The 13,882-nt window shown below is 40.6% G+C and overlaps 1 protein-coding gene across 1 annotated transcript in view; it reads left to right on the top strand.

Moving 5' to 3' along the window:
- The first annotated feature begins 13,789 nt into the window (after positions 1-13,789).
- The window catches only part of LOC112115928 (dolichyl pyrophosphate Man9GlcNAc2 alpha-1,3-glucosyltransferase), a 41,481-nt gene continuing 41,388 nt past the window's right edge, over positions 13,790-13,882 (top strand). Inside the window, exon 1 of the mRNA XM_024213153.2 lies at positions 13,790-13,862. The gene's annotated coding sequence lies outside the window, so the exon portion shown is untranslated. The remainder of the gene's footprint in view (positions 13,863-13,882) is intronic.

Here is a 13,882-nt window from a genome sequence, read left to right as displayed (position 1 = left end):
AAAAAAAAAAAAACAAACCCCTATACTAAAAAAAAAAAAAGCCAAACACACACACAATCACACAAGGAATGCTTTCTGTACAGGTAAAAAAGAAAAAAAAAGAAAAAGAAAAATCCACCCAACATTTGTACATATTTGTATTAAAAATTATTGACTTTACTTTTGGGGTTTTTATTTTTTTAAAAAGGCAAATAACAGGAGGGATTAGGAGCTTTGAACTTTCACTTTTTTTGAAGGTTCTTACTCTCCAAACAGTTTTATCTGAAAGAACAAAACATGTATTAAAAAGCGGGGGAAATTTTAAATATTAAACAAACAAAATTTTTGGGAAAAAAGGACAAAAAACCAGTCATTCTATTATAGAAGTCTGTTTATATATGAATGAATATATGTATTCTAAATGTTATTCCTTCGTGTTGTACACAACTTTGTAAATAAATTTTTAAAATGCTGTTCCTTGTTTTATTTGATAATTATATACTATAAATATATATATAAAGAGAGTCTGATCGGGTGACAATTTAGGTGTATAATGTATAAATGAGAAGATATTTTAAATGATTGAAACTAACTAACCTTTTCTGTAAATACCTAACTTTCCCTTTAATTCAAATAACCTTTCCAGGAGTTGTTGTTAAATAACATGCTAGTTATGTTAGTTATTGTTTCTATAGATCTTGACTAATTTAAGATCCCAGATTTGTTTAGTGCCTGCCATAATAAAACAGACGATTAGTGCAGATAACTTCCGTTTATTCAGTCTAAATTATCAGCGCAATTGCGCAGTGAGCAGGAGAGCAATCCAGTTGCAATACAGAAAGGTTTGCCATGGCAAAATCTAATTTAAATCAACAGTATAAAAATAAAACATTATCGCAATTAGATTATGTTTGAGACGCATTAATGCTTTAGAACGTGAGATAATATTTCCCCAAACCGCATTATTTTTCTACTATGACTATGTGTATATAAACAGTCAGTTAAAGTAGCACAAAATTCATAATACCTATCATTATTCTGAATATACTTTGTATGTGCATTTCTTTACAATTTTTAAAATGCAGTATTAAATTAAACCTTATGGCAATCTAAAGATTGTTACTAATTTATTTTGCGGTAGAATTAATATGTGTGCTCAACCAATCTAGTTGTATGAATCTTTCATTATTAATATAAGGCAAATATTATATTATTAAACAGCTGAACCTATATTTTAAAGAAAAAGAAATAACCTTTATCATATGAGAATTTTAAAATATATTTGCGGTCATTTTATGTTATCGACTCCTAATAACTAAGTTTGGAGAACAGTTGCAAATATATACTGATATATATATATTTGGGGCAAATTAAAGTGACTACGAGCTATGCCGAAAATAATTCGCTATAAAGTCTGATAGAATTAAAAACACATTTGTTTTCAGCCTGAAAAAAAAGAAGCGAAACAGTAAGAAAAGCATTAATGTGCATTGAAAATATTTTATTATTCTATTCAAAAAATTATTCTATTCACCTCAAGTATTGGAAATAAAATGTCAGTGTTCATATTCCACATAGACAAGAATCTCCTCGTGTTAGTAAAATGTAGTGCATAAAATGCATGTTCAATTAATCAGCTATATTAAGACGTTAACGACTTATTACTACAGCACTGATTTTGTTGCTTATTTCAAGTATAGGATCTGATAGGATCTGCTGTAAGAATGTGTACTTGCCTTATACACAATTTGTTTTCTTGGTAAACAGTAAATATTATTGCATCCTAAGTAAACATTTATACCTCGGGATACATATACTAAAATAAAACAAGCTGCCTGGTGACTGGATAGTTTGAACTTTATAAATAAGGACCTGATAATCATCTGACACGGAAAGGAAAAACAGTCACCTTAACCAAGAAGAGATTATATATCAGAGGCTCTTCATGCAGGTCCCTACATGGGCACTCCTCTAATCTCTTTTTAAAAGGAAAACTAAACAGATCTAAATTTGTTTGTGTGCTGCGGCTATAAAAGTAACAAGTTGTTTCACAGTTGTGTCTAGCTAATCGGTTTTACACAAACAGCAAATGGTGCATGATTTGTGCAACACACGCAGAGGTTATTTCTATATTTAGCTGATACCCCTGGGAAAAGAGAAAGGAGGCTCTTCTTGAATTCACTTTTAGGCTCAAGAAGCTGCTGATCCAGTGCTTCTAACTGACATTGGATAACAGGGGGCTCATTCCATTCCTGATCCTTTGTTACTTATAAAATTACTCCCTCATATTTCCGTACATAGCAATAATACCTCCCGGCCCTGCATGTGTGTTCAGAACAAGCAGCAGCCTTTAAACTGGAAGGCCTTTTCGTACTATTTATTAGGCAGCCGGGGGTGGGAAGAAGGCAAAATAGCCGGCAACTTTCTTCCCAACTAGTTTCCTTTGACACAGAGATTGGAGACATTTCTCTTTCTTTTCTTTCCCCCATGATCTGCATAACAGCTCAGCAGAGCTATAGCAGTAGTGAGGGGGGATCGGGAGAACGGTCGTTTCTCTAACGCTGCTGAATAGTTCTCTTTAGATTCCAGAGATCAGCTCCTTCTTTGAGAGAGAAACGTAAATAGCATTATAGTGTAAACGTTTTAGTCGCAGCAGGAAAATGTGCAAATCGAATTAGAAAAACAAACATGGCAGAGGGAAGCGCAAGTATATTCCCCACTGCTTGGAACATTACAATAATTTAAATTAATAGGTTATAAAATAATACGGAGTTGATCAATTGTTCTCCTAGGTTCTTTATTAAATTAAGAGTGGATTCATTTTAATCGCATTTGGTTTGCTTGTAATGATGGGATACGTTATGTAATTATTACGGGGATTTTTTTTCCGAAGGGTTTATTATAGCGTCTTTGTCTCTCGGCCCCCATGATCTGCTACACACACCGCTGACTCAGACCTAGGATTTGCCATTCTAGCTTCTGCGATTGCCGCCTCTGCAAAGCAAACGCCAAATGTCCTGTTGTCTTGTACTCTATTACACAGGCAAGAGGCACAAGGCTATTGCAGGGCAAAGAGCCCATCACCTAAAAGTAGGACGGGAAGAGAAATCATTAATTTAAACAGAAAGGAATTGGGGAGCAAAATGAACCCAGAGGCCGCAGGTGAAATCTCACTTTGGGGCTCCCAGAGGGACTCAGAATTGTAATAGCGGAGTGGAACCTATAGGGGGCGTTACGTATATAACGAATTTCCCAGATGTCTGGAGCAGCTCCTGACCTCCGCGGTCTATAAAGCGGCTTCTCTAGACTTCTTCCCCCACACTCCCCAGTCATATACAGAGGGACTCCTCGGGGAAAGGATTGCGAGAGGCACACCCCAGTATTGTAACTTGGGAATGGGACAGATTTCTATAGAGGTCTGGAGGAGGTAAACAGATTAACGCGGATGATGAGAAACAGACGACTTTGAAGTGAGGTGTGGAGAAAAGGGAGATCCTTTATTTTCATAGTCCCATGAATAGCCATAATATTTTGGGAAGATCCACAATAACACAGACAGACAGATCCACACATCACTGAATTCAGCAGTTATGTTTTTTTCATGCATTGTATTTCCAAAAGGCACTTTCTGATCCTGCTCCTTCCCAAGTCAACGGGAACATTACCATTAACTCGGATACCAGCAGGATCGGGCCCTTCCTTTGTATATTTGTCCGTTCGTGTGGCTTGAACGGAAAGAAAATTTCTGGGCACTGATGCAGCTGGATGCCAAAGAAATATATAGTATTCCTTTATTAAACAGGGTTTAAAAGAATCCCATGTAGAACAGGACCGTTAGGAAGAGAGACGAAACATTCCTAACCCATTGCCATAGATTTCATCCAAGATGTCCAGCAAAAACAAAATATTCGATTGCTGAGTCAAAAAGCAATTTGAAACGTGGGGAATCTCCTATGACTTCTTTAACTGCGCCGTTTTACATTGATGGAAGCCCTGACACAGCTATGAACCCCATCTCCCTGACCCCTGCACATAACTATCCCAGCAGAGTAGGGAAGTTTCCACAATGGGAAAACCACTCAACTCAACCAAGCAACGAAAGTCTTATTTGCTGGGGTTCCTCCCCCGCCCCCATTTCCACAAACCCTCCGACACATATGGCAAAACTTGACACGGTTGGTGACAGATGCCTGTTAGTGTAAGACATGTCATGCTGGCCTCTGGGGTGTATTAAAAGTAACCAGATCCTAAACACTGGGAAAATGACCATGCTCTGCAGTTGGTGTAGTTATCCAGAGCCAATTTTTTTTTCTCACTTTGGTTATTTATTAAAAATGCAGCAACATTCTTCATTCACCACAGAGGAGGTTTAGTAGAATATACAAGCAAGAATACTTTAATAATACTACTAATAATATTTGAAATCGTTTACATCGTTGGAAATGGGGAACACACCGACGGTCTAATTGCTGTAAATCGGTGTAGCGCTGCGATTGACACCAGCTGAGGATCTGGCCCTTACTTTTACAGCCGGTTTTATTTTGAAAGAAAAATCATCGGACACTCTTTTGAGTTCTTGCACTAAAGCGGAAATGCTGGCTGCAGACCCAAGCGCTGTATTCCTCTCTCGATCCGCTCTCCACGCATCGGAGTTACATAATAATTGATCTGTCACTGGGCATAACTGCAGAGGCGAGAATCCCAGCGCTAGGGTCATTCAAACAGACACCCGCCGGGCTAGTCCTTGCCACTGAAACCAGAACCCACACAAGGGCTAGGCCTTGCACGGGAAATCTCCCCTCTAGTGCTGTGCTTTCACCAAGGTGACTCCCATCCTCAGCGGGAACCGGAGGAAAGCGCCCGTCTTACGGTGCTTCCATAAATCGGACTTTGCGTTTTCCCACCGTGGGGTGCGGGCCTGCGAGCCTCCCCTCTGTCCGGCTACACTGCAGAGGCGAGGCAGCTAGCTTCACAACACCCACCAGCCTGCCCATCTCTGGGGCCGCAGAATCGGGTCCGTCCCAGAGAGGAAAAGCGGCCCGAGAGGAAGAGTCTGTATCTGCATTTTACGTGGGTCCAAAAGTCCCACCACCTACTCTACCAATTACAACTTTCCAAAGAAAGGGTCCCCGATCTCTCTTTTCTCCCGAACTCCTGTACTGTATATGGGAGGAGGCCCCTTTGAACCTTGTTAATGAAATAGAGGCTGGCTAACGCAGGGAACTGATTCGATTACTAAATTTATTTTACTCATCAGAGTCAGGCAACTAAAGGTTTAAGATGAATAACCCCTACCCAAATCCCAATGGACTTTGATCCCGAAGTTTCTCCCGTGGCAGGGTGGTGGGGAGGTGGAATTTGCACGGCACCTTTGGTAGATGTGGAGTCCTTTCTTCCTGTCATTGTCCTCCCCATGCAGCCTCTAAGTTTAATCAGGCCATGTATTTTTTATCAGCTTTTCCCCTCTGTGAGCATGTCGCCTAGTCGTTGAAAGGAGTTTTGTCAATTGGAAGAGCGTGTCTGCACACGTTGGCGGCGGCGCAGTGAGAGGTTACTTGGCTAAGAACCAGCTACCTGGGGGCAAAGATCACGGCTGGCAAAAGCTGCTTTCATCTGGGTAGGGGGAGGTAGGGGTGAGTGGGAATTACACTACAAAGGGCCCGAAGCCAGGGCGTTCAAAAGTGGGGCTCCCTTGCGGTCTTCGACTCATCCAGTGATGGATCAAAAGGGGCACGTGATAAAGGCCCAGGGGCGAATGAAAAGGTGGGCGAAGTCCGGAGCTATGAGCCCCTCACCACGAATTTGAAGGGGGCGGGCGGACTATCTAGCTTATATGTCGTCTATATTTGTACTCTAGTTCATGGCAGGCTTTGCCTTTTCAACGCTATAAGAACACATGACTCTTCCCTTGGATGATGGAAAAGGAGAATATCATTTACTAAGGGGAGTGGGAAATATCCCATCTTAGTGAAATCTCTGGTTAGGTTTGTGTAGTGGCTAGTGTTTACGGAGCGCTACAGCTGTAGTGATTTTTTTTAAAATCTGCCTTATTTACATAATAAAATACATGTTTTGGGGGGTGCATGATTAGGGAAGTACTTTATGAAATGGCCATTTGGTGGTGATAGACCAGGGCTCCTGTGTAAATTTTGTCCAAGGAAGGTCTCTCCGACTGGCTTCTATAAAGTACTGACTCAGCTGCGTGGTCTTCTTTACAGGCATTTATGCGCTATCACGTTAATAAGTTACATCCACTAAATTAAAGCGCTAAAAGCCTTTAAAATTGTAGTTGAAGAGCTTTTCTCCCCCTCCCCCCATCATATTTCTTAATATAATCCATAGGTCACTCTTTATTTTTCTCCCATGTTCTCGTCTGAGAGCTCTCAAAAGTAATATCAAATCTTCATCTTCTAGTTGCTTAAGGCAGAATTCTTTGTAGGACTCCTGCAACTGAAAAAAAATATTGTAAACTAGTGCACTCTTCTGATACCTTTTTGGAAATAGCAACATAGGACATTTTTAGATTAAACCGCAGACCAGGCCCTGATCTCTCTTGCCCTTCCAAAACTCCCATTGGTACAGGATAGAGCCCATGATTGCTAAATATCCAAGTGCACTTGCTGCAAATACAGGGCATCGGCCCCTGGGTAATTCCTTAATCTAGTAATTTTCCAATTACCCAGACTGGGTAATTAAATTATGCCTACCTAATTTCCTCTGTTTTAATTCATCTCTTAAAATTAGCTGTTTGGCGCTACTGTGCTCTGTTACCCTCAGAGATATGGCCCAGAGAGAGCTGGATTTATGCGTGTGAAGTGATTTCCATATATGTACATGGTCACATCCAACTTCTGTTCCTTCCGTTGACTTCAGTTGAACCACTGGCAGGAGTTAGACACGCAGGATTTGACCTATAGACCTTGAAGCAATTTGGATACTTCCAGACAAAAGGTGCTTTATTATATATTTGGAATGCATTATGTATATATTTATCCATGGCCACCTTATAAACCTCCAAAACAGCATTTTATGATGAGAAGTTAGCACGAAAGGTTCCCGGTAGTATCGCACTAGTTAAGGGGGCTTGCCAGGCTCCTTATAGTGCAACAATTTGTCAATGTTCCCAATGCAATATTATTTCCTATTTTCAGAATTGCTCCTGGGGCAGAGTAGAAAAATATCCTTTGGCCTGAACAAAATCTCAGGCTGAACCAGGATTTTAAAACGTATTTGGAGCCATTCACTACCTTCAGTCTGCACACACATCCCATTGGCATCAACCAAAAGTTCCACAGCAGATGGAGGACAGTGGGTTTATGTCATTTTGGTCATTTTTAGGCTACAGTAATGCAAAGGAGAGGGGGGAAAGGAAATTGGGTGCTTTGTTTTTAGTTTCTTGTTCAAAATGGTCTAGAGTTTAAAAATCACACTGTGCATGTTGTTGCTGGCAGGGCAGGTTCATTAGAGAGGCCACTGACGGAATGACTAGCTAGAGGGGAGGCTAAACCACCATCTCTCTACCTAGGTACCGATACAGCTTCTGATTTCTGGTACTTACAGGTGATCACTGTGAAGAAGATTGTGCAACTGCTGCTCATTCCCTAGCGTTCTGTGAATCAAGGACCTTCACCTTAAAATTAATCACAGGCGGAGTCATTCTGGAGCCTAGCATGAGACTGGAGGATGGAGTTATAAAGTGGGATTTTCAAAGGAATAAGGCACTCAGTTCCCATCGAAATGTCCCAGTTCCCATACACTCTTTTGAAAATCTCATCCATAAGCAAAGACTTTATCTTGTTTATTTGTGGTATACAGTGGACCTATTCCTACTGGGAAGTGAAGAGAAGCCAGTGGCTTCAGTGGGTGCAGGAGCAAGCATTATGTCTTTAGGATATATTTTAGATAGACCAGATAGTGAAATCTGAAAATGACGCGCTGCAATTACTTCATCAAACATCTGTTGAGTGCACAGATTGGAGAGATGCAGTTTAGTCTATCCAATAATTATAACAATGTTTGTATGCAAACTGTTTTGGTACACTCTAATATTAAAGTGCATGAAAACACAACATATCACATTTACTTGAACCAGTTAATAGTCTGCTAGCGCTTCACAGGCTACAGGTTATGTTTAACACACTCGGACCTAATTTTCCCCTCTGGTTACAAAGCCACCATTGAAAACAAACCCTGAACGGACAAACTCAGAGCATCGCGGAGATTAGGAGGTAAAATTTCTATTCTGTTCAGACTGGAGCATTTAACCTAGTGATCTCAGAGCCATGCAAGGAGAGTTCAGGTGAGAATGGGAGCCTTACCTTTGATCCATTTGCTTTGTTGGTTTAATACAGACTGACAACCTGACTTGCCCATAGTTTGTGTGTTGATTTTCAAAATCCGGTCACCTTTAGATACCAACATCTGTTAATGGAGCAAGGAATGCATATAATTGGCCAAATATGAACAATATATTTTTCTTGAGAGACCAAACTTACATTCTAGGGACTTTTATTGAGTTACGTTTTACTAGTCCTAAAACATTTAGCGTTATGCACTTAAAAGATACAGATCATAGGTATTACATCCACAGAAAGTATTTTAGTCAGTGAATGTTCAATGTAGCAGGTAGAGATGAACTTAGCACGTCTTTGAGACTGAACTGGGAACAGACTCTTCAGCCATAAAATGCACTTAACAGTCTATTTAATAGTGGCGAGGTCCTTGAAAATGCAATATCCATGCTAATCTTGCCTTTTTCTAAATCAGAAATGAAAAATAGGTCAGTGAGGTAGAGCCTTCCCCTTCCATTTAAAATGTGACATTTAATCTATTTAAATAACTAAGTAAACTTTATTAATTCAGGATTTGGTAAGCAAGCTGAGAAAGGAGGCACTCCGCAACTTGAGTAAGATCACAAAATGTGAGAAGGAGTGTCCTTGGACTAAAGGTTTAATAAAATCCCTGCTTACTTGAGCTTCAACAAGATGGGAAAAGCCAGGGCATAGGAAAACAACTCAGCCTCTCCTCTCAATTAAGCAGTGAAATGGCTGAACCGCAAACATACTTTCTTTTACAGAGGTAACAATGTATCCACAATGTAACAGAGTATGAAAGAAGAAATATATTTCCAGTTCAGGAATCCCTCCCCCAAATCAAAGTCCACGTTCTAGAAGCACATGGAGTTGTAGCGTTAATGTCAAACCGGAATAGCAATAGCAGACCGGCTGTGCTTACATATAACTCACAGCGAAGGGTTAAACCAATGGGCACTGGTTTTAATCTGGAGTTTGAGAATTATTTGAATTTAATTAAAAATAGTAGTAGTCAGTCTCAAGGTCAACCATGCCCTTCTAACTAGTTTATTTATTTATGTATTAATTATTATAGCTCAATGCCAATCATCTCTCAGGAGGATTATGGTAAAGATTAACAAAGAGAAATAATAAAAGTCGAGATGCAAAACAACCGTGGCTAAACCGCTCTGTTTAAAAGGAAACGATCAGTGTAATAGTTTTCAGTGTTCCAGCTTTTTGACCAAATTCGTGTGGCATAAGTACAGATACTTACAATTTTTATAGTATTGAGGGCTCAGTAAAAGGTCAAACTGAAAACGTCTCTAGAGTATGTTTTCCCACTCCCTCCTGCATCCCAGCTCAATTCAGGAATTAAATCTCCTACATGAGCTGGAAAGCAACTTTTTATAGCTGCAGCTTCTTCCAAGCCTCTTTCCCTCCTATCCGCTATAGGAAGGACTTTTCCATCATTCAGATTGCATTTCATTCTAGAGTTATGAAACACACTAGCGATATTTGTGTTTCGACTATGCAGGTTTACGTCAATTGTAATAGCTGTAATAATAAATAAATAAAAACGGCCAGTAAACTCATTCAAACGTCATGAGGATGTGAAAAGGGTTAATAGAAATGATCTTCCTGATCATTATTCCTTTCTCTCTCCTGGTAAGAAACAAAATCAAACCCCGTTTGTCTACTGCCCCGTTGTTACAATGTGTCCTTAATGCCTTTTCCAGTCATTGATTTGGTCAAAGTCACTGCAGAAATACTAGTGACAGAGACTCGATTTCAGGCAACGTGGCCAATACAAGTATTTAGAAAGCATTCAATACAAAGCTTTCCTGGGGAAGTGAATGATTTCACCTTGCAACAAGGGGAGATAAGCTAATTGAACTAATGCACTTGAACTTTCAGCAATAAAGCCTAACACTCGAATACAGAGCTCTAAGAATTCTCTGTCAAATGTTCATGTGGAGATAGAGTGCCCCAAAAGTTAGGGAATAATATCAATTACCTACAGGATATAGCTTTATTGCTTTCACTGTTGAATTAGGAAGTTACTAACTCAGATACTATGAAGGATGCATGCTATTCTTGGATTTGTTTAACATTGCTCTGCTTGTTATTCTAAATAAGGAATAGCTATCAGTTAATTGTAGAGGCAAAACCATGAAGAAAACAGAAAAAGGAACAGCCAAAAGGAGGCAGAGCTGGCTGGCTGGCTAGCTAGCTAGATTAAAATAGTGCTCTGGCCTATCTATTATTTGCCAGCTCTGCCTCCTACTTTGCTAAATTTGGATCCAAACAGGCAATAGGCAAAATTTCCATTGACATCAACCAGAACTGTTTTTGAAAACTGTATCAGAATTGATAGCATTGTGGCTCAGTCTTGCTGGATCAGTAATCTCAGGGAGTGGTGGTTATGGAGATCTCAGATAGATTTGAAATTATAGTTTTGTTTATCTCACCGATTTCAAACTGCTATGTTAAAGAAGCTATAACCTCTATGAGGATTAACTCTTCACACAGAATTAAAATAATTTTAAAAAGGGGACTGCAAGTTAAATAGCAATTGTTGTTAGTGGTCTTTATACTTCATAGCATCTAATATCATTCCAGTTCTAATTTATTTGCTCTTGTAACCAATGTATTTTTGAGTCTGAGTTTTTTATAGATTCATGTATTTAGGACCCAATGAGACATTCCCTAGAGTCCTGATTCATCTCTTGCACAAGTGATTATTCAATTAAGTATCCATATGAGTCAATAAAGTTAGGTGGTTTATTAGCTCTCATTGTAAAAATCTGATGCTCTGATAATGTCATGATGTTCTTATCTATATCTACTATCTTCAGCTAGATTCAGAGATCCAAAGGTGCTCAGAGTTCTCGCAGTTTAGAAACCAATAAGTGGTTTATATGTTCATCTGTTAAAGATCCTATAGTTTCCATCTTCTAATACTTAAAGAACACACTGAGTGGGATGATAAGCAAAGAGCAGAAATTGCTTCAAATGGTTAATAACTATATTTTGGTGATATGTTTGTTGCTGAATTCATTACATGCAGAAAATATATGACTAGGAATGGCAGCTATATCCTATCCTATATATTGCATTAGAAAATACTTTTGGGAAGTAGTCATTCTGCTGATGTACAAGAGTAGACTAGACAAAATACTATTATCACGTCAAACATTTTCCAAATTTTGCTTTTTTGACAAAAACCCTAATTTTTTGGGGAGGGTTTCCCACCGGATCTATTGATGTTTATTATTATTATTTATTATTTATTATTAATAATAATTAAATAATTATTATAGTATCATCCAAAGGCCTTATTTGGGTGTGGGGGAGGGATTACATTCTAGAAGACATAAAATAGACACAGAATAGAGGCTGGGGTTACAACATATGACCAAACGAATATGGTGAAGGATTGGCATAGCTTGTTAGTTACAAGCTTTGTTGTTGGTTTTTAATATTTTTTAAATTGGGGGTAGAGGTAGGGTGAGGAATGTCAGGAATGAGGAGATTAGTGAGAGTAGGGAAATGTCCTACATGTTGCATGGATGTCCTTGAAAGATTCTCTCCCTCCTCCCCCCACTACCATCTAAGGCCCTGATACCCCAAAGACTTAAGCAGCTGCTTAATTTTACCACCATGAGTACTTCCAGTGAGTCTTCACTATGATAACAAAGTTAACTATGTGCATAAGTCTTTGCAGGACTGAAGTTTAAAACTTTAATATTTTATAGCTGTAAATTAAATAAATGAGTTCCAGGTAATATTTTCCTGAAAAAGTGGTTAAGGAAGTGTGTCATCACATTGATAGTTTTACCTGTAGGTCAGAAAAAATGAAGTCTTATATATTTCTTAAAATGTATATGCTGCTCATGAAATGGTAATTGCCAATATAAATATCTACCTTCTGTAGCATTCACGCTCAAATCCTATAAAACGCCTCAGTTTGGAACTCCATTTCAGTGAGAGTTCTGTGCCTGGAAGGCTTGCAGGATTGGGCCCTGAAAATCTTACTATCTGTGCCTTGTATTATTAGAAGAAATAATCCGTGTTCTGTTAAAACCACTGTCCCAGGAATGAATGCACACACACACACAAGACAAAAAACATTAATCAAGGAAGAAACTTGGAAAATAGATCAATTCATATTACACTGTGGCAATAGGTAATAGTCATGTGAATCTTGTCTAGTACTATCCACTGAGTAATGTTCTTTAGGTTAAGTTGTCAGGTCCCTCAACAGTATTACTGAGGGTGAAGAAATAACTAGAATATGAAAAATTTGAAAGAGATTGTTGATGGTAGGTCTCTCCTGTGCTCCCAAACTGCTCCCTAGATCCTTTCTCCCTGAGGCACAACAGGTCCTCAAGCTGCACCCTTCCTTTGGCAAAGAACAGGACTCCAGACTGCTCCCAGTAAGTAAGCCAGGGCCAGATCTATGGGAGTTGGATGCCTAAATACCTTTGAGGAGCTGCGCCCCAGTCCCTAGTAGTGTTTACCCCACCAGGTTTTTTGCCAATAATTTCCCACCATTGTAACATTTCATCTCCACCACTTGCGGCAACAGGAGCAGCACTACAGCAGACTGGGTTTTAGGTGGCCATTGATTTTTTAAGTACCATCATAAAGATCTAACCTGAGTATGATAAAACAACAAGGTGCATAAATACTGGCAGCTGCCTGAAGCCATAGCTGCACTAGTGCTGCCACTAGTAGAGCTGAACGTTTAGTGAATTACAGGTCCTGTTTTTGGCAGTAGACAAGGTCTGTGTGTAGTGACTGAGGCAGCATTAATGTTATTCTGAGTGTGAATTTTGGCACCTTCTGACATTTACAATCTGTGTACGTTCAGGCCAGGATGCTGTGTGCTAATGTAGATGTTTTGCCTTGAGGAGGTGGCAGGGGTAACAAGCCATGTCTAGACTGGGGCAAGAGGTGTGTTGTTAGCACCGGTTAGCTAATATGATGCAATCGGCTAGTGCAGAAGAGGAGCACATCACAAACTGGTAAGTTAAAGCGCTGGTGGAGCCTCCTCACCTGGTTAAGAGGAGGCCACAGAAGAGCCACCTGTAGTGCCTGAGGCAGTGGGCCTAGTAGTGCTTAGGGTTGGTGGGGCTCTGTTTGGCAGGTCATGTGCCCATTCCCCTGGCTGCCCCTTATTGTCCCCCCATTCTCCTGGCCCCCATGCTGCCCCGCTCCCACTGCCCCCCCTATGGCTTGTCCCCATTCACTCTCCCCATTCCCCATCCCCTCCCTCAGCCCTACGTCCTCGCGCCCGCGTTCACCCGACTACTACGTGCGCGCCCCCCGTGACGCTGCCAGCGCGTGCCCGTCTGCCAGACCCGGAAACAGCTCGACTCGAGCGCGGAATCGCCGGGGGACGCGCGCGTCACGGTGAGTCTGTCTGTCCAGTGGGATCCGCGGGCTCGCGCAGGAGTTGCGTGCTCCCGCAGGCGGGGAGGGGGGAGGCGGGAGCGCGCTCCCGTGCTGAGGGAGCGGGAAGCAGCGCTTCCGGGTGCCTCGTGGGGGCGGGAAATCCGCGCGGGGCGCTTCCTGGACTCCCAGTCGGTGCGTGTGAGGCGGTCCAT

Source organism: Terrapene carolina, unplaced genomic scaffold, assembly GCF_002925995.2.
Source record: "Terrapene carolina triunguis isolate 2854851 unplaced genomic scaffold, T_m_triunguis-2.0 Scaffold211, whole genome shotgun sequence".
Taxonomy (NCBI): Eukaryota; Metazoa; Chordata; order Testudines; family Emydidae; genus Terrapene; species Terrapene triunguis.
Note: the sequence above shows the minus strand (reverse complement) of the source record. Positions and strands in the feature narration are given on the sequence as shown.